Genomic DNA, 22956 nt, shown 5'->3' with positions numbered 1-22956 from the left:
AGACAACTGGGACCTCCTAAAAATCAAACACTTATGCCCATCAAAAGACTTCACCAAAAGAATAAAAAGAGAATCTACAGACTGGGGGAAAAAAAAAAAATTGGCTACAACATATCCGACAACGATATATCTCTAAAATCAACAAGGTATAGCAACATCTCAACCACAAAAAGACATATAATTCAATTTAAAAAATGGACAAATTCTATGAACAGACACTTCACCAAAGAAGACATTCAGATGGCTAACAGACATGTGAAGAAATGCTCACGATCATTAGCCATTAGCCATTAGAGAAATCAAAAATACATTGAGATACCATTTGTCTTTGTTATTTTATGCTGTTATAACAGAAATACCACAAGTGGATGGCTTTAACAAAGAGAAATTCATTCTCTTGCCGTCTATAAGGCTAGAAGTCTGAATTCAGGGTGCCGGCTCCAGAGGAAGGTTTTCTCTGTCTGTCAGCTCTGGGGGAAGGTCCTTGTCATCTATTTTCCCTGGTGGAGGAGTTTCTCAGTGCAGGGAGCCCAGGTGCAAAGGATTCACTATTCTCCTGGCTCTTGTTTCTTGGTGGTTTGAGGCCCCCTTCTCTCTGCTTGCTTCTCTCATTTACATCTCAAAAGAGATTGACTCAAGATACAACCTAATAGATTGAGTCCTGCCCCATTACTATAACTGCTTCTAATCCTGTGTCGTTAACATCATAGAGGTAGGATTTACAAGACATGGAAAAATCACATCAGATGACAAAATGGTGGACGAGTACACAATACTGGGAGTCATGGCCTAGCCAAGTTGACACACATTTTTGGAGAGCACAATTAAATCCATAACACCATCTCACCCTATTATTACTGGTGCTAATAAAAAAAAAAAGAGACAATAATAAGAGTTGGAGAGGTTGTGGCTATTGGAACTCTTATGCCCTGCTTGTGGGAATGCAAAATGTTCCAACCACTGTAGAAAACAATATGGTGCTTCTTTAAAATTTAGAAATAGAAATACCATGCAATCCAGTAATTCCACTCCTAGGATTATATCCTGGAGAATAAGAGTTGTCACACAGATAGGCATACCTACACCCATGTTCACTGAAGCATTATTCACAATAGTGAACAGATGGAAACAGCCTAAGTGCCCATCAACAGATTAATGGATTAACAAATTATGGTACCCAATGGAATACTATACAATGATGAAGAACAATGATGAATCTGTGAAATATCTCACAACAAGGATGAATCTGGAGGGCATTATGCTGAGTACAATAATTCAATCACAAAAGGACATATACTGTATGAGACCACTACTAGAAAATTTAGGAAAATATTTATACATAGAAAGAATCAATCTTTGACGGTTGTTAGGGAAGGGAAGTATGGGAAGGGGAAACTATTAACTAGAGAGTAAAAAAATAAGTGTTAACTTTGGTGAAGGGAAAGACAGTGCACAATATAGGGGAAGTCAGAACAGCTTGACCAAGGCAAAGTCGTAGAAGCTTATGAACACATCCATTCATCCTGAGGGACTGAGTTACTGGGGCTGAGGGCTGGGGACCATAGTTGTGGGGGTCATCTAGGTCAATAGGTATAGCAAAGTTCATAAAGAAAATGTTCTACATCCAACTTTGGTGAGTAGTGTCTCAGGTATCAAAAGCTTACAAGCTGCCATCTAAGATACATCTACTGGTCCCATCCAGTCCATAGCAAAGAAGAATGAAGAAAACCAAAGACACAAGAGCCTAATGGATGCAAGTACCACAGCATCCACCAGCCTGAGCCCAGAAGCTCTAGATGTTGCCCCGTTACCCACCAACTGCTCAGACAGGGGTCACAACATAGGATTCTGTCTAGAGTGGGAGAAAAACGTGAAACAAAATTCAAATTCACACACATACACACACATAAAAAGGCCAGACTTATTGGTCCGACAGAGACTAGAAGAACCTAGAGACTATGATCCCTGAATACCCTTTTAACTCAGAACTGAAGCCACTCCTGAATTCACCCTTCAGGCAAAGATTAAACAGGTCTATGAAACAAACACTAACACAAGCGAGGAACGTGTTCTTAGTTCAATCATGTATAGGAGACCAAAAGCGTAACACCAGCCCAAGAGCAGTGATGAGAAGGCAGGACGGGATAGGAAAAAATGGACAGATGGAAATGGGGAATCAGGGTGTGGAAGGGGAGAGTGTTGACACATCGCAGGGATTACAAACAATGTCACAAAACAACTTGCGTCTAAATTGCTGTATGAGAAACTGATTTGCTTTGTAAAGTTTCTCCTAAATCACACACACACACAAACACAACTACAGATGTTTAAAAGAGAAGAAGAAAAGAAGAAGGCAGAGAAGGAGAATCAATTGGAGTAGGAATAGGAAACACAGAAGGAAAAGAGAAGATCCTGTGACGTTAAGGGGAATAAAATCATAAAAAGAAGATGAAGTGATAAGTATGACTGTGGAGAAAGCAAGATACCTTTTTTTTTAAGAGTTATATGTAGGATACTCTGATCACAAGGAGCTGAAGGTGCTTCACCTGTCCAAGTCCACATCGCTTTAGCATTGCATTAAAACCTACTATGTTAATTAGGCCATCAAACGAGCTTTGAAAACAAAGCACTTTACAAGGTGAGGGCATTTACATGTGGTGTATATACTGACACAAGGTATTTCACCAGACTTCCATGTCTGTGGTTCATTCTGAAACCTGATGAAACTAGAAGTTTCTGAAAATCTAGAATAAGACTTTCACAGTGGCAGTTAAACTAGCCTTGTTACTGAACTTTGACTATAAATATATATGTATATATGTATGTAAGTATGTATATGTATATATATGCATACATACATGTGTACATGCACAGACACACATACATATATGAGTAATAATCAATGCTGAACTTAAAAAAAGATGTTTACTTTGCTGTGGAATGTCATAAAAGCAGAGTCTATAGCAAGCATACTGCAAGAACTGAGGAAAAACTAGGCTCTGGGATCTAATACAAGATTTATAAGCTGGTCACTTAAAACAGATTTCTCAATTTCTCACTAGAATATATGGGAAGGAGTCTTCTGCTTTCAGACCAGATACATTAGTTTTTATAAGGGCAACACTTGGTCTGCAACAGCTAAAACATGACAGATAAATTACAAAAGTATTTTTTAAAGATAACAAATAATTTATAAAGCAGCATGAATATGAAAAACTAGCATGGCAATGAGGGGCACCCTTTCAGGATGAATTAAGGATTACCAGCTCCTTTGTTTGCAGTGGGTATATTTTATTTACAGTTGGTATGTTTTGTTTGCAGCGGGCACTTGCCAATTCTGGTCACAAACTGAAGGTCTCAGGCTAGACTCTTGTAGTCAGATTCTGATGTGGAAAGAAAAAAGTTAGAGACATTTAAAAATAATAAGTCCACTTTTAAAGATAGTGCTCTGTATGGGATATTTGCTGATTTCTGGGTCAGCACACTGGAGGTTGTAGGTGTTCTGTCATAAGCTTACAAAAGGTGATACGAGAATTTTGTTAGTCTCAAAGTTAATAGAACATCAAATCCTTGTGGAAGGAGTTGGTGTGTATCACATACGTATCTTTCATGAAATTTGCCAGTTTGAAGCTTTGTGGAGTATGAGACCTACGAGCAAAACTCAAAGACTTCTTAGGACAGAACTAAATCCTCTGCAATATTTCAGGTCTGAAGAAACAGATCACTGCCCTTTGGTTGATCAGAGGCCTGGGAGGGCCATTCCAGAATAAGCAAGATGACCTTCTCGTATTTTTCTTCCTTTTTTTTAAAAGAGGAAGTGTGTGACATTTTCCATTGTACCTCTTCATAAAGAAAATAAGAATCCTTACAACTGGACCAATAAGCAACATTATAATAACCAGAGAAAATATCAAAAGTGTCCAGGATTTCATTTTACTTGGCTCCACAGTCAACATCCATAGAAACAGCAGTCATGAAATCAAAGGAAGCACCGCATTGGGCAAATCTGCTGTAGAAGACCTCTTTAAAGTGTTAAAAAAACAAAGATGTCACTTTAAGGACTAAGGTGAGCCTTACGCAAGCCCTGGTGTTTGCAATGGTTACATATACACGTGAAAGCTGGATAAAGAATAAGGAAGATAGAAGAAGAATTGATGCCTTTGAAATACAGTGTTGATGAAGAATATTGAATATACCACGGAGTGCTAGAAGAACAATCAAATCTGTTTGAAAGAAGCACAGCCAGAATTATCATTAGAAGTAAGGTTGGTGAGCCCTCACCTCACATATATTACAGATTTTTTCAGGAGGGATCAGTCCCTGGAGAAAGACTTCATGATTAGTAGAGTAGAAGTTCAGCAAAAAAGAGGAAGGCCCTCAAGTGGATGGACTGACACAGTGGCTGCAATAGTGGGCTCAAGCATAACAGTGATTGTGAGGTTGGGGTAGAACCAGCGATGTTTCATTCAGTTGTATGTAGGGTCACTATGTGTCTGTACCAATTCAACGAAGCCTAACAACACAACAAAGTAAAAAGAAGAGAATCTTAGAAAGAATACGAAGACTTCTATTTAACAATGGCAGATTCAATGCACATGTGTAATCCCTGTGTCTTAGTTATCTAGTGCTGCTATAACAGAAATACTACAAGTGGATGGCTTTACCAAAGAAAAAATTATTCTTTCATAGTCTAGGAGTCTAGAGGTGGGAATTTAGGGCTCCAGCTTCAGGGAAAAGTTTGCTTTCTCTCTCTGCTCTGGGGAAGGACCTTATCTTCAAAAATCTTCTCCTGGTTGAGGAACTTCTTGTTACAGGGACACCAGATCCAAAGGCTCCCCTACCCTGGTTTTCATTCTTGGTGAGAGGGCGTCTCTCTCATCTCTGCTCACTGCTTCTTTCTTTTATATCTCTAGAGATTGACTCAAGATACAACCTAATCTTATAGATTGAGTCCTGCCTCTTTCACATAACTGCCTCTAATCCTGACTCATTAGCTTCGTAGAAATTAGGATTTGCAACACATTGGGTAATCACATCAGATCACAAAATGGTGGACAACCACAAAATACTGAGACTCGTGGCCTTGCCAAGTTGATACACATTTTTGTGGATACAGTTCAGTTCATAACACCCTGCTTCATCAAGAAATCTCATTAGATGAAGTCTACACATATACACACAAGTGGAGTTCTGTGTATGTTTGAAAAAGTAATTCCAGAAGGACAAATAAAAAAAATTTTTTTTTTTTTTTTTAAGGACAAATAGGAGGAGAAAAATACAATAACAGCAAAAATTAGGAAGCAAATGCTTTACTTGACTTAGCACTGAGTAAAAGTAAGAAGTAAATATTCTATCACTTCCAAGAGGCTTGGAAATTTTTTCATTAGTTTCCTTTGAAAGTGAATGAGAAAGTAGGGAAAAATAAAAGTGTAAATAATTTGTTGGAAATGTCGTAAGAAAAAAATTGTTCCTCAGCTTCCTGGTATATTCTAGGTGGCCATGTGATTGTCCATTCCACATCTCAATAGATGATTGGAGATTTATTATTCAGAGGATAAAATATTATTTTCTCCATATGAAGGATTCAGGGCCAGTTGAGTGTAGGGGGACAAATCTGAAAATGGAATAAGATATTTCCCATATAAAATGCATAAGCTTCCAGACTTAGAAGGCTCTTGAGTCCCAAAGCACTGGCTATTTTTGTGGTTAGGTGCAGTAGAGCCAGTTCCCACACTTAGTGACTCCATGTACAACAGAACGGGACACTGCCTGATCCCCGCCCATTCACACAATCTTTGCTGTTTGAGCCCACTGTTGCAGCAACTGTGTCAATACATCTGGTTGAGGATCAAACTCTTTTTCATTGACCCTCTATATTACCAAGCATTACGTCCTTCTCCAGGACTGCTTCCTCCTGATAACACATCCACAGTAAGTGAGTCGAATTTTCACTATCCGGTCTACTAAGGAGGCTTCTGAATACCAGAACATATTTTTTATTTTTTTGGCTGTCCATGTTATACTCAATATTCTTCTCCAACACCATAATACAAAGGCAACAATTCTTCTTCGGTCTTCCTTATTCACTATCCAGCTTTCACTGAGGCCATGCAAATTCCATGGTTTGGGTCAGGTACACCTTAATCCTTAAAATTGACATCTTTGCTTTTTCACACTTTAAAGATTTGCCCAATGAAACGTGATTTTTTTTCTTGGTTGTTGTTTCCATGGCCCTTGATTGTGGATCCAAGTGAAATGAAATCCTTGAAAATGCCAACCTTTTCTTAGTTTATTATGAGGTTGCTCATTGGACCATTTGTGGGGATTTTGTGGCCTTTATGTTGAGGTGTAATCCATACTGATGGTTGTAGTTGTCAATCTCCATCTGTAAGTGCTTCAAGTTCTCTTCGCTTTCAGCAAGTAAAGTTGGGTCATCTGCATATCGAGGGTTGTTAATGAATCTTCCTCCAATCCTGATGCCCCATTCTTCTTCATATAGTCCAGCTTCTCGGATTATTTGCTCAGCATACAGATTGAATAAGCAAGGTGAAAGGATACAACCCTGACACACAGCTTCCCTGACTTTAAACAATGCAGTATCCCCTTGTTCTGTTTGAGCGTCTGCCTCTTGATCCATGTATAGGTTTCTCATGAGCACAATTAAGTGTTCTAGAATTTTCATTATTCACAATGCTATCCATAATTTTTTTATGATCCAAACAGTCCAATGACTTTGCATAGTTAATAAAACACAGGTAAACATCTTTCTGGTCTTCTCTGCTTTCAGCCAAGATCCGTATGGCATCAGCAATGATACACCTCATTCCGTGTCCTCTTCTGAATCTGAGTGGAACTTCTGGCAGCTTTCTGTGTATGTACTGTTGCAACCACTTTTGAATTATCTTCAGCAAAATTTTAATTGCAAGAGATATTAATGATATTGTTCCATAATTTCTAAATTCCATTGAATTACACATTAAAAGACTAATATTATAGAGTAATAATCTTTTGAATCGACATTCCAAGGAGATAATTTATTCATTAAACTATCTAATGATATGGGGAAGGGCAGAATTCAAAAATATGTAGGTGAGGAGGGGCCATTTAGAGAGTAGAAGTGAAAAACAGGCCTTTAAATAATTTCATATGCTGAGAATAAAAGAAAGAATAAAGAAAAATCAGTGAGTAAGAAAATTGATATAAATTTAAGAAAATAAATAACACTGTCTACCGATGTCAAATTTTTTCTCAAGTATATGTCTGCTTAGTTTACCTACCTACATGGTATGAAGATTAAGAAAGGAAATGAAAATGAAAAAAAAAAAAAAAGAGGTCTTAATATGAGATTTAGGAAACAGATTTAATTAATTAACTGTAATTTTCAAAGCTTTGTAAAAGCAGCAACATAGAGATTTGTGGACTTTTGTAGCATCTCTTGGCAACTAGATGTATAGCACAAAAGGCTAAATGTGGAACTGGCTATTGTATTGACAGGAGCTTATACCAAGTACTGCCAATGCTTTAGGACCTCTTCAAAATACTTTGGATTTTATAGCTACTGGTTGACTAAAATTTACTCTAACCTTATGCAGCCATCAATTTCATATACTCAAATAATAATTGAACAACATAATTTTATTTGACAAATACAAATGATTGTTTGTAGAAGTGGACATTAGTGGTGGAATGTAAGACTTTAAAAGCTATCATTGATTACACAATTTTCGTATAAGGGTATGCATATACCACACTCTCATGGCAGACTTTTTCCATGTGATTTATATGCATTTTTTTAATTAAAAAAATTGTCCCTGATAGAGAGAACAGGATCTGAATTCATTTTTAAACAGTAAGGAAAAATAAACACATTCAAGCTTGAAGCAACAATGGTAACTTGGAATAAAATTAGTAGAATGTAATGGAAAGATATAAACCCCTGGAAAGCAATAAGCTAAAGGTGAGACCTTTAAAATACACCTATATTGTAGGTACAATTTTTCTTTTCTTACATATTTTAATACAAATACTCATATTCCCATAAAATTATCACAGTAGTTATTTGAGCTAAATCATACTATCTTTAATAAAATGGGAGAGCGAGTTTATTTTTTTCTTCATTGACATCACCACTATTCAGAGCTGGAAAGGACATTATGCATTTTCTAATTTAGCCCTCTTCAGGTTGTAATCGTAGGGTCTTTGGATTGTCAAAATTCTTAAAAAAAAAAAAAAAAAGCAACCTGTGGTGATCATATGCACAGCCGAGGAATGTTTATTTAAACTAGTGACCAAGGAACAAAAGAATGTGAACATGATGGATTTCACAATATTTTTCACTGATGATCTTTTCAATTAGGAAATTAACAATGCTCATGTCAAAGAAATATTCAAATACTGATTCACATTTACTAGATTAAAAACATGAATTTTAATTAAAATCCTAAAAGATCTTCAACCAATTTGGTCTTGACATATCCTCTTTTTACGTAAATTCAATTTTTCCAAAAATATTCAAATTGAGAATAAATGTGTATTTACATCTCCTTTTCATTTTTTAAAATGCAGCCACAGTGAGTTATTTTATAATAAACCCAGTGCCGTAGAGTTACACAAAAGTAAAATCGGTATTAATTTCATGCGCGTTATCTTTCACAAGAATTGTTAAACACATAGCTTAAACTCCTAGCATTCTGTTTCCTTTCATATAAATGAGTTGCAAAATAGCCCAGACTTTTCACTTAGCATATTTAAGGAATTTTCTAAATACTGAAATTTTATGCTATCTTCATCAGTCGTTGAATTTAAATTGGACATCTATAAATTTATTTTTTATTCCCATATTAGTACAGCAGAATTCAGGCTGATTAATGTGTAACAGTGTTAGTGAAGATCTATAAAGTTCATTGTAGATGGCTTGGGGCTGTGACATTGGCCCAGCAAATTCAACAGAATTAGGGTTTATGCTATCAGACATATACTTGGAGTTCATATCTTGCAAGATACAGATCATTATTATATAGTGGCATCATTGAAATAATATTCCATTGAAAGCAAAATCACACTAAATGCACAGAAATTAGTGTTACATAAATATGAGTTATCGTATCAGTGGGGAGAGGTGAGGAAAGAGAGAGAAAGAGAAGCTTGTTACTTAATAGAAAATTGAGCAATGGAATTTTGCATGTAAGATTTGGAAAAGATCCCAGATTCAATTCACAAATGTAAAGAACACTGAACCCTATCAAAGCAGGATGGTTTGTCTTCTGTAAGTGACCTTTGTTAACTATGGATTCTATTCCTAGTCCTGCTAATGAGTCATTGAGAAAGGTTATAGAAGGTGAATGCAGAGGTTTCATAGAGAAAATTTCAGGTTCATCTATTTTAAATAGAAAAAAAGAAAAAGACAACAAGGCCACATCATTAGTTAAAAGGCATAACAAATATATAAAATGAGATTCCCTGATAGCTTTTTAAGATTAAGTGCAAGTAATCTATCTATATATATATATATATTTTAATCTGTATAGTCACTCTTTTGAATAATTGTGCTCTTAGTTCTTCCTTTGCTATCATATTTGTGAAAGAAATAGCCAGTAAGCCCACTACTCTATTGAACTTTTGGCCACTTCTCAAGGCAAAAAACTTTATTTTCCCAGGACTCCACCAAGTCTTTCATCCTAAAAGTTTTTTTTGAATAAATGTGTGTGTGTGTATAAGTGTATGTGTATGTGTGCTTGTGTGTATAGTTTGTCTCTAAGAATATGAATAGTTTAGTTTTTAAGAGAATTTCATTGATTTTCTTCTACTTTTTGGTAAAAAAAAAAAAAAATTGCTCTACAAAGCAACTAGCACTATGTAAATTTTGTTATTTTCCCAAGTAAGCAGAATGTATATGCCCTTTATGCTTTCTCCTAGTTAAAAATAACAGCAGAGCCTGATGATCTTAATTTCTTCCTACAACAGACAGCACATAGGCAAAAGTCCTAAGGCTTCTGCCAATAGTGGCAAATTTTCCAAGTAATACTCTTTGGCTTAATAAAATATGCAGGACAGGAAAAATACGCAGAACAAATTAATTATCCTTTTATCTCTATCATTGCCTGCTAACCACCTTATACTGCTATATACTTTGTTATTAGAATCAGGAACTATAATAGGTGTTTAGTCACGCACATAGAGTGGTGAGGAAAAAAAAAAAAAAAAAAGAGAGAGGAAGAATAAAAGTGTTGACCAGTCAAGATAGTCTAACAAGTTAAATACAGGATAACGTGAAAGAAGTTTGAGCTACTCTAACTCAGATACCATTACCACTGGCCCACATAGAGGATTTAAAATACTAAAATACTAAAATACTAAAAAAAAAAAAAAAAGTGTGTAAGAGAGAAAGAAGGAAAAGGAGGTTTTATCTCCTCTACCTTCTTCTAGCTTTTGTTGCTAGTATTTGCTTTTCTCACCTCACGAAGATAAATTGCAAAGGAATATATTCCAGGTGAATTTGTGTCATACTTTTAGACGCTCTTTTGTAGGCAGGCATGTGAATATGACTTGAAATATTATTAAATATATCTCAATTATTTAGTTTTTCAATTCCTTATATTGGGTTGTGTGTGTGGGTGCATTTGTATCTGTCTGTCTGTCTGTATTTGTGTGAGATAGAGATGTTGACAGAGAGAGTAAAAAGGGAGAGGGTGTTTGTTGATTGCTTTGTTCGAGAAAAAGGGTTTCCACAGCTATCATTTAATTTATTTTCATAGAATTTATGATACAACATTGGAAACTATTTCCCAATTTACAGTTGAAAAAATTATTTTCACGTGTGTTAAGAAACTTCTTCAAAGATATTTGGCCTGTACTTGGCAAATCAGTTCAAGGACCTTGGCCTTTTTTTCTCATAAATTGCTGAAACCGGGCTTTGTTACACTATCTAAACTTAGAGTAAGTTCTTTCTTTGGAACCCTAGATCTAAGATTGAAGGGGTTTAAAAATAGATATATTTCTAGAAATTTATGCTTTTTTGCTAAAGAATAGTCTTATGAGCATACTGTATCATTTTATTATATAAGATTAAGAGAAACATCTCAAAAATCCTATTTACTAAAGCTATTATGATGTGGTGGTGAGAACCGCTTAACCTTCAGCTGCTGAATATGCTGTTGTTACTGGAGCTGATCACAGACACATCAATTTATTATTCACAAGCAATTTTCCTTCTCATCATTGTTGAACTAGGGACTCCAAATTTCCTTGGCTTGCCCTGCTCTTGCTTTGTATCTAAGTTCATTTTTTCCTACTTCTTCAATAAATTCTGGAAACTGAATTCTCAAATGTAGAAAGGTAAATTGCAGAAATATGCTACATGTCAGTTTCTTCAAAAGAATTATAATAGGTACCTCATAATGGTTCATAAAAATCTCTTTTGATATCACACTGATACTCTTTTCATTATGCATTGTCACTAAATGATGATAAGATAATTCTTGGTCTCAACTCAAGACCTGACTTTTCCTAAAAATATCCATGAAACTAACTGCCAATCAAAAATGAGGCAGTTAAGACTAAACTCAGAAATAAAGGATTGTCTGAGAATGGGAACCCTACCTTTTGAATACAGTTTGTACTTATTTCTATGTCCTCCTAATATTATTCTTTAAAACTTTGTCAGATCTAGTTAACATATTAAAGAAGGTTCTAAAAATCTCATATAGAGTACAACATATCCAACTGAAAATATAATTTAAAACTGTATATATTTATATGGTATTGCTAGAATGCATTGATTATCAATCCATAACACATACACAATTTGTACTAATTAAATCTCTTCCTGTCTATATTATTTAATGTTCTAACAACAAGGTATATGTGTACAAATATATTAAATACATGCACTTAGATATCTTCTCTGCTTTTAGCAGAGAATGACAGAAAGAATCTTACCTGTGTTTTATTGACTATGCAAAGGGAAAAGACTGTATGGAACATAACAAATAATGGATAACACTGCAAAGAATGGAAATTCCAGAACACTTATTTGTGCTCATGAGGAACCTGTACTTAGACCGAGAGGCAGTCCTTCCAACAGAACAAGGGGATACTGCATAGTTTAAAGTCAAAAAAGTTGAACCACAGGATTGTATCCTTTCACCATACTTATTCAATCTGTATGTTGAGCGAATAATCTGAGAAACTGGACTATATGAAATACATGGCATTGGGAATAGAGGAAGACTCATTCACAGCTTTCAATATGCAGATGACACCAACTTGCTTGCTGTAGGTAAAGAGGACTTGAAGCACTTACTGATGAAGATCTAAGACTATAAAGAAAACCAAAATTACCACACTGGGCCAGTGAGCAACAACATGATAAACAGAGAAAATGTAGAAGTTGTTGAGGATTTCATTTTACTTGGACCCACAATCAAAACCCATGGAAGCGGAGGTCAAGAAATTAAAATGTGCATTGCATTGGGCAAATCTGCTGCAATGGATCTCTTTAAAGTGCTAAAAAGCAAAGATATCACTTTAAGGACTAAGGTGTGCCTGATCCAAGCCTTGGTGTTTCCAATCGCCTTATATGCATGTGAAAGTTGGACAATGAATAAGGGAGACTGAAGAAAAATTATGGTGCTGGCAAAGAATATTGAATATACCATGGACTGCCAGAAGAACAAACAAATCTGTGTTGGAAGAAATACAGCCAGAATGCTCCTTAAAATCAAGGATGGCAAGACTTCATCTCACATATTTTGGACATCCACACGTGTCTGTCAGTTTGTCGTACTGTGGGGGCTTGTGTGTTGCTGTGATGCTGGAAGCTATGCCACTGGTATTCAGATACCAACAGGGTCACCCATGGAGGACAGGCTTCAGCTGAGCTTCCAGACTTAGACTAGGAAGAAGGGCTCAGCAGTCTACGTCTGAAAAACATCAGCCAGTGAAAACCTTATGAATAGCAGTGGAACATTGTCTGATATAGTGCTGGAAGATGAGCCCCTCAGGTTGGAAAGCACTCAAAAGATGACTGGGGAAGAGCTGCCTCCTCAAAGTAGAGTTGACCTTAATGACATGGATTGAGTAAAGCTTTTGAGACCTTCATTTGCTGATGTGGCATGACTCAAAATGAGAATAAACAGCTGCAAACATCCATTAATAATTGGAACCTGGGATGTATGAAGTATGAATCTAGGAAAATTGGAAATCATCAGAAATGAAATGGAATGCATAAACATCAATATCCTAGGCATCAGTGAACTAAAATGGACTGGTATTGGCCATTTTGAATTGTACAATCATTTAGTCTACTATACTGGGAATGACAACTTAAAGAGGAATGGTGTGGCATTCATTGTCAAAAAGAACATTTCAAGATCTACCCTGATCACAACGCTGTCAGTGATAGGATAATATCCATATGCCTACAAGGAAGACCAGTTAATACTACTATTATCCAAATTTACGCATCAACCACTAGGGACAAAGATGAAGAAATAGAAGATTTTTATCAGCTGCTGCAGTCTGAAATTGATCGAACATGCAATCAAGATGCATTGATAATTATGGCCGATTGGAATGCGAAAGTTGGAAACAAAGAAGAAGGATCATATTTGGAAAATATGGCCTTGGTGATAGAAACAATGCCAGAGATTGAATGATAGAATTTTGCAAGACCAACGACTTCTTCATTGCAAATACCTTCTTTCGTCAACATAAATGGTGACTATACACATGGACCTTGCCAGATAGAACACACAGAAATCAAATTGACTACATCTGTGGAAAGAGACAATGAAAAAGCTGAATATCATCAGTCAGAACAAGGCCAGGGGCTGACTGTGGATAAGATCACCAGTTGCTCATATGCAAGTTCAAGCTGAAACTGAAGAAAATCAGAGCAAGTCCATGAGAGCTAAAATATGACCTTCAGTACATCCCACCTGAATTTAGAGACCATCTGAAAAATAGATTTGACACATTGAACTCTAGTGACTGAAGACCAGGTGAGTTGTGGAATAACATCAAGGCCATCATCCATGAAGAAAGCAAGAGGTCATTGAAAAGACAGGAAAGGAAGAAAAGACCAAGATGGATGTCAGAGGAGACTCTGAAACTTGCTCTCAAAAGTCAAGCAGCTAAGGCAAAAGGAAGAATTGATAAAGTAAAAGAACTGAACAGAAGATTTCAAAGAACGTCTCAAGAAGGCAAAGTAAGTATTGTAAAGACAAGTGCAAAGAGCTGGAGATGGAAAACCAAAAGGGAAGAACACGCTCGGCGTTTCTCAATCTGAAAGAACTGAAGAAAAAATTCAAGCCTCAAGTTGCAATAGTGAAGGATTCTATAGGGAAAATTTAAATGATGCGGAAAGCATCAAAAGAAGATGGAAGGAATACACAGAGTCATTATACCAAAAAGAATTAGTTGATATTCATCCATTTCAAGAGGTGGCATATGATCAGGAACCGATGGTGCTGAAGGAAGAAGTCCAAGCTGCTCTGAAGGCATCGGCGAAATACAAGGCTCCAGAAATTGATGGAGTATCAATTGAGATGTTTGAACAAACAGATGCAGCGCTGGACATGCTCACTCATCTATGCCAAGAAATATGGAAGACAGCTTCCTGGCCAACTGACTGGAAGAGATCCATATTTATGCCTATCCCCAAGAAAGGTGATCCAACTGAATGTGGAAATTATAGCACAATGTTATTAACATCACATGCAAACAAAATTATGCTGAAGATCATTCAAAAATGGCTGCAGCAGTATATTGACAGGGAACTGCCAGAAATTCAGGCTGGTTTCAGAAGAGAGTGTGGAACCAGGGATATCACTGCTGACATCAGATGGATCCTATCTGAAAGCAGAGAATACCAGAAGGATGTTTACCTGTGTTGGATTGACTATGCAAAGGCATTCGACTGTGTGGAGCATAACAAATTATGGATAACACTGTGAAGAATGGGAATTCTAGAACACTTAATTGTGTTCATGAGGAACCTTTACATAGATCAAGAAGCAGTTGTTCAGATAGAACAAGGGGATACTGATTGGTTTAAAGTCAGGAAAGGTGTGCGTCAGGGTTTTATTCTTTCACTATACCTATTCGGTCTGTATGCTGAGCAGATAATATGAGATGCTGGACTATATGAAGAAGAATGGGGCATCAGGATTGGAGGAAGGCTCATTAAGAACCTGCATTATGCAGATGACACAAGCTTGCTTGCTGAAAGTGAAGAAGACTTGAAGCACTTACTAAGGAAGATCAAAGACCACAGCCTTCAGTATGGATTGCACCTCAACATAAAGAAAACAAAAATCCTCACAACTGGACCAATGAGCAATATCATGATAAATGGAGAAAAGACTGAAGTTGTCAAGGATTTCATTTCACTTGGATCCACAATCAACAGGCATGGAAGCAGCAGTCAAGAAATCAAAAGATGCATTGCATTGGGTAAATCTGCTGCAAAGGACCTCTTTAAACTGTTGAAAAGCAAAGATGTCACCTTGAAGACTAAGCTGGGCCTGACCCAAGCCATGGTATTTTCAATTGCATCATATGCATGTGAAAGCTGGACAATGAATAAGGAAGGCCCAAGAAGAATTGACGCCTTTGAATTGTGGTGTTGGCGAAGAATATTGAATATACCATGGCTTGCCAAAACTACAAACAAATCTGTCTTAGAAGTACAGCCAGAATGCTCCTTAGAAGCAAGGATGGCGAGACTGCGTCGTACATACTTTGGACGTGTTGTCAGGAAGAATCAGTCCCTGGAGAAGGGCATCATGCTAGGCAGAGTACAGGGTCAGTGGAAAAGAGGAAGACCCTCAACTAGGTGGACTGACACAGTGACTGCAACAATGAGCTCAAGCATAGCAATGATTGTAAGGATGGCTCAGGACTGAGCAGTGTTTCGTTCTGTTGTGCATAAGGTCTGTATGTGTTGGAACCGACTTGATGGCACCTAACAACAACAACTTTGGACGTGTTATCAGGAGGGATCAGTCACTGGAGAAGGACATCATGCATTGTAAAGTAGAGTTTCAGTAAAAAAGAGGAAGACCTTCAATGAGATGGATTGACACAGTGGCTGTAATGATGGGGTCAAGCATAGCAACAATTGTGGGGATGGCAGTGTTCCACTCTGTTTTACACAGGATGGCTATGAGTTGGAACCACTTTATGGCACCTAACAACAACAAAGACATTTTGGTACACATATATACATTATGTTCAGCTCAGTATAATATTCTTTTCATTGTTTGTTAAGGTCTAATGATATTGTTTGTTATTTTTTTAAATATACCATTCAAGCAGTCGTGTAGAAATACATATTTGACTCAAGGCTAAATGTATGTGAAAATATCATGTGAGATATCCGAAGGTGCCTGGATTTAGGAAGGAGTGTCTGCTTTTAAGGAGATCTGGTGGCTCGGTGTTTAAGAGCTCGGCTGCTAACCCAAAGGGCAGCAATTTGAATAAGTCTTAATGCAGTGCAAAACAGAGTGGATTCGGTCAAGTAAAAATTTTCCACTTCTTGTTATCAGACTCTCCTATACATAACCCTTTAAAAAATATATTATCTTGGTTTTTCCATAGTCATCATTATCACTTCACCTTCTTTCTATGTTTTTATTCCCCTTTAGTTCACAAGGAGCCTTGGTGGCACAGTGGCTAAGAGCTTGACTGCTAACCAAAATGTTGGCAGTTCGAAACCACCAGCCACTCTTTGGAGAGCCTATGGAGCAGTTCTACTCTGTCCTATAGGGTCACTGTGAATAGAATAAACTGGATGGCAATAGGTTTGTTTTTTTGTTTTTTGGGGGGGTTCTTTTTATAGTGGAAATAGAGGGTAAGTTTTGAGTATGTGCAGTTTTTTGGTTCCACTTTCTCAAATTTGATAACAGATTCTAAGAATCAGAAATCTGGGGGTGTCCTGGAGATGGTATCTTAAGGCCAATTTGTAGCTACCATAGTTTGCCTCCTAGGCATCCATTAATTCTTGCTAGTTGCCATCTTACCCAACTTCTATGGTGGCTGCTCCTGTACTTGTCACATTGTCCCTCAGCTTCTGTGTAGTCTCTAACTAGACCTGCCCCCCAGCCCATGCTCCATATGGTTTCCTATGATAAAACTCATTACTATCCTGTAAGCCAGGCTCTTAATTGTAGTTATTTCTTGCCCCCCTCCCCAGCATATTCCATGAGTCCCTGTGATAAAAATTTCTCCTTTCCCTCAAGGTAATGTCCTAGAAATCTTTAAACTGACCAATAAGGCTTCAGTTTATGAAACCAACTAACACCACCATTATGCTTGCCATACATAAGAACTATCCTTCAGTTCCAACTGGCTGTTGTCTTGTCCCTGGGTGTAACCTTCTGCGTGGTTCTGCTTCAGGGTGTGTTGAACTTTATTTTTTTACTGTCTGTGAGTAGTAAGCTCTGTTTACTTTCCGTTCTTCCTACAGTAGTCTCGCTTCCTCATGCCACACCTGATAGATGATCCAAGACATCAACAGATCCCCTTTGGGCCAAACTTAAGACAGATGTCCAAGTACTCTGGCAGAGATAAAGCAAAAAAAAAAAAAAAATGCCATTCAGATTTCTGAATGAAGAGGTCCAGCTAAACCAGCTGAGTGGAATTTACCATAACCAGACAACTAACTAAATTCCTTCCTTCCTCCCTCCCACCCTCCCTCCCTCCCTCCCTCCCTCCCTTCCTTCCTTCCATTCTTTTTCCAGTATTAAATCAATGTCCGTGATGAAAATAAGCTATATAAATTATTAAGTTGTGAGTTTGTAATTTTTTTCTACATTTGGCTTAAAAAGCTATGCCTGCTTCATAAATCATTTGCAATGGTTTCTTCTTTATGCTTTTTTGATTCTATAATAATTTACAGTCTTGTTATTTTATAGCAAAATTTTAAGATAAAGATTAGATCTTTCATTATAGTTTTGTAGAATTTTGTAGAATTTACATGTCAAAACTCCCAGGCTTGGTATTGTTTCAGTAAATTATTTATCATGTCAAAAGCTGTTGACAAAATGAAGCTGATTTTATTGTTAAACAGGGTAAGTGAACACAAACCATTATAAAGCTTTGGCAGTGTCTCAGAGGTATGAAATTGAGGTCAAAATTTACTGACCATTAGAAGTTTGTTTTAAGGCAGGTCTATCAATGCAGAAGATCCTGGTGGTACAAGGGTTAAGCACTCGGCTGCTAATCAAAAGAGCAGGAGTTCTAACCTGCCAGCTGCTTCATGGGAGAAAGATGTGGCAGTCTGCTTCCATAAATATTACATCTTTGGAAACCCTATGGGTCAGTTCCACTCTGTCAATATAGGGCCGACATGAGTCGGGATTGACTTGATGGCAAAGGGTTTGGATTTTGGGTTATCAATGTAGAGTCTAGAATAAAATTGGGTAAGAATCATTTTACAACAGTCCAGGACTTATGGAAGCAGCAACACCAGAATGTTGAGGGGAGGGATTCAAGGAATCTAAAGGGCAAATTGTTAAGGTTATTTATTAAACAATTGATGGGTCTTTGGTAAAGTTCATGTAATGAACAGTCAAACTGTTTGCCTAGGTAGTAGACATTTGAAAAATAAAGTCATACCAATAAAGCCATATTAACCTAGACAGTAAGGTGTGGTTTCAGTTCTTCCTGGCCTGGCTGACTGTGGATGTAGACAGCTTTGGTTCTCAATTATTTCAGTTACATTAATGATTTTTGGAATATTAAATATTTCAATGTCACTGTTGACATTTCATTTCTATACAGAAATATATGCATTTCATCTAGGAATTTAAGTTTAAGATCATACACTTGTTCAAAATATTATTTTTTTATTATCCCCAGTTATATCTGTAGTTGCATCTGTATTTTCATCCCATATTTATTTCTGTCAGTGCTCCAGGTTCTTTTTTTTTCTCAATTTATATATCTGAAAGTTTCTCTAGATTAATGATCTTTTTCTAAGAAAAAATTGTCATGCTTGGCAGTCTTTTCTGTTTTGTTGTTACTTTTTTTTCTATTTCATCAGTGTTTTTCCTTGTATTTAATATTTTATATTGCTTGGGTATATTAGTTTTTTTTTTTTAGTGTTTTAATGCTATGTATTGCTTTAATCTTTTTGTTTCTATTTCGATAAGAATTTTAAAATTTACTCTAATTAGTACTTAAAAATTAAGATCTTACAAAATGTGTTAATAATCATTAGTTCTAACAATTTCAAACTTGAATTTTGATTTCCTCTGTAGTCCATAAGATACTCAGTATGTGTTTTATTTGTTCCCTGTTGGTGGGTTTTTTCCTTTTTAGTCATTCTTTTGTAATCAATTTCTATATTAGCACATATTTATCAAGATTTAAACTCATGTTGATATCTTGAGATATACTGACATTTCCTTTCTTTTGTGGCTGCTGCCTAATTGATTTGTAGAAATTCTATACATGCTTTATTATTTTAATACAATGTACATAGTTATAAATGATTTATACTGTGTTGTGTGTGTGTGTGTGTATGCGTAAGATCTAACACAACAGATCAATAAACAAAATAAAACCAAACCTGCTTTCATGGAGACAGATTATAAAAACAATGAATAATGAAGTATTTTGATATTAGACGGTGAAAAGAGAGTTGAGAAGAGAAATGGAAAGTGAAAGTGAGGAATGCAATTTTAGATTGGCTGGTCAGGGAAAAGCTTCATTAAAATGGAGGAATTTGAGTATAATATAAAATACAGGGGAATGAGTCTTGGGGATATATGGGGATGGGATTGGGATAGGGCATTATCTCTGCAAAAGTAAGTGCAAAGCCCTGAATACGGCCGTATTTGCTAGCAAACAGAATGGAGTCCAGGGTAGCTTGAACAGAACTAGCAAGACAAAGAGCAGTTGGAAAAGAAGTGCAAGTGGGAACAGTGACAGTTCACCTATTGCATGGGACTTCACTGAAAAGGCAATGGCCATTATTCTGATTGAGATAAGAAGCAATTAAAAAACCAAAAAAAAAAAAAAACAACGCTTTGCCTTCCAGTCAATTCTGACTCATAGCAACCCTATAGGATAGAGTAGAACTGCCCCACAGGGTTTCCAAGGAGTGCCCAGTGGATTCAAACTGCCGACCTTTTGGCTAGCAGCTGAAAGCTTAACCGCTATGCCACCAGAGCTCCTAAGAACCAAATGGAAGGTTTTAAAAACAAAGCGACATGATGTTACACAAATTTTAAAAGGATGTCTCTGCCTGCTATGCTGAGTGGTAGGAAAGTCAGTTAGGAGCCTACTGCAATAATCAGAGAGATAAAAGAGACTTGGAACAAGACGGTCCTAGTGGAAGATTTGAGAAATTGTATGACAGAAGATATGACCTTTTATGGCAGTACTGACAAGAATTTTTTCTAACGGATTTGATCTATTTTTGTGTATTAGTGTGTAATCTTACATTCTCTCTTTCTCTCTGTACATAAGTGTGTTTGTCTGTATGTGTGTGTGGTAAATATATATGCATATATATCAAATTTATATATTTGAAAAGGTAAATGATGGATTTCCTTTTAATGAGATAGTGAAGATTTAAGAGAAGTGCAATTCGTGGAGTTAGACTAGTTATGAACAAATTAAGTTTATGATATCTGTTATGTATCTAATTTGAGATGTAGATCAGGCATTGGGAACTAGGAATCTGGATGCAGAAACGAGGTAAGATCTGTAGATATACATTTTTATACATGGTATTTCCATGACCAGAATCAACTGAACAGCAACTGGTTTGGTTTATCATAAAAGGGATCTGTAAAGGCATGCTGCTGTAGAATATGAAGAAATCTAGATAAGGAAGAGGAAAGTAATGCAGTGTCAATTTAATGTCTAGAGGTCAGAAAGATTAGATATATATATGTATATATATATATATACATATAATGTGTGTGTATATAAAAAAAAAACAAACAAAAAAAACCCGTTGCTGTCCAGTCGATTCTGACTCATAGTGAACTTATAGGACAGAGTAGAACTGCCCCGTGTGTGTGCGTGTGTATATGTATATAAACATATATACATAATTTTGAATTTTCCAGTAGCCTCATTAAAACAGCTAAAAAATAGATGAAATTCATTTTAATAATATATTTTATTTAGCACTTTGTCGTTGATAGTTGCCTTTGAGCAGATTCTGACTCACGTCAACCCTCTGTGTGCAGAGTAGAACTGCACTCTATAGAGATTTCAATGCTGTGACCTTTCAGAAAAATATTGCCAGGGCCTTACATCTTTGATGCCTCTAGGTGAATTTGAACCACCAAACTTTTGGTTTTTAGTCCAGTGTTTAACCATTTATGCCATCCAGGGACTCTCTTATTTAACCTAGTATATAAACATATCATTTCACTCTATACTCAATATAAAATCATAAAGAGGATATTTTATCTTTTTTCATTCTGTCATGGATTGAATTGTGTCCCCCCAAAAAATCTGTCAACTTGGCTAGGTCATGATTCCCAGTATTATATGATTGTCTACCTTTTTGTGATCAGATGTGATTTTCCTGTGTTATATCACTATGTTGTAATGAGATGGATTAATGGCAGTTATACTGATGAGATCTACAAGATTAGATAGTGTCTTAAGCCAATCTCTTTAGAGGTATAAAAGAGAGAAAGAGCAGCGAGACATGGGGACCTCATACCACCAAGAAAGCAATGCTGGAGCAGAGTATGTGCTTTGGACCTGAGGTTCCTGTGCTGCGATGCTCCCAGACCAAGGGAAGACTGATGACAAGGACCTTCCTCCAGACCTGACAGAGAGAGAAAGCCTACCCCTGGAGCCAGTGCTGTGAATTTGAACATCTAGCCTACTGGACTGTGAGAGAATATGCTTCTCTTTGTTAAAGACAACTGGTTGTGGTATTCTGTTATAGCAGCACTAGATGACTAAGACACATACTAATCTTGAAAATATGTGTATTTTGCACTTTGAGTGTATCTCAATTCAGTCTAGCCAAATTTCTAGAACTCAATGCCCAAATATTCTTACTAACTTGGGCAGCAAAGCTCTAAAGGATTAGAATAAATCCTGTTTACTCTTTTTAAAACCAGGAAAGAAATATTTTTCAAGAAAGAGACATTGACCAATTGGTAGTAGCATGAGTGGAAATCTTATCAAAGACTAAGTAAGAGAATGAGAGTAAATATATTGGAGACAGCAAGTAAGTGAACTCTTGTACTAATTTATGCTGAAAAAAAGGAGTAAAATAAGTAGTAATTGAAAGAGTAGAGTAAGTCAAGTATTTATTTTTTGCATTAGAGAAATAAAAACAAGTTTGAATGATGATGGGACTCACCCAATGAAAGGAAAAAAAAATAATGATACAAAAGAAAATGGAGAAATTCTGGAGTAATGTAACTGATAAGTAAGATAAAAAATGCACAGGCTATTCTTAGCTAAGGTGTTTTTCATTCATAGTAACAGGGCAGAAGGAAAAGCAGTGATGTACTTTGGTATTCAGATATGATGTAGAGTTTGAAAAAATTTTCTTTTTTTGTCCACAGTGAAAAATGAAGCAAGATCATGAGCTGAGAGTGAGAATGGTAGAAGAGAAGAGGAGTAATTAGTGTACTTACTTACACTAATCTCCTACCCTAAAGGATGGCGAATTGAATACACAAAAGACAATGGGCAGACCACATGTAACAATAGAACTGTGACCTACAACCTCTATGGCAACCAGCCAGGGAAGCCACCACAGCTTCTGCAGCAACCAGTCTAGACAACCAACCACAGCCTCTGCAGCAATCAGAGTATGGCCCCCAGACACCCTTTCAGTTCAGTAACGAAGTCACTCCTGAGGTTCACCCTTTAGCCAAAGATTGGGCAGGCCAATAAAACAAAATGGGACTAAAGGGTCACGCCAGCCCTGGGGCAAGGACTAGAAGGCAGAAAGGGGCAGGAAAG

The sequence above is a fragment of the Loxodonta africana genome, chromosome 2, assembly GCF_030014295.1.
Source record: "Loxodonta africana isolate mLoxAfr1 chromosome 2, mLoxAfr1.hap2, whole genome shotgun sequence".
NCBI classification, from domain to species: Eukaryota; Metazoa; Chordata; class Mammalia; order Proboscidea; family Elephantidae; genus Loxodonta; species Loxodonta africana.
This window is presented reverse-complemented; position numbering follows the sequence as displayed.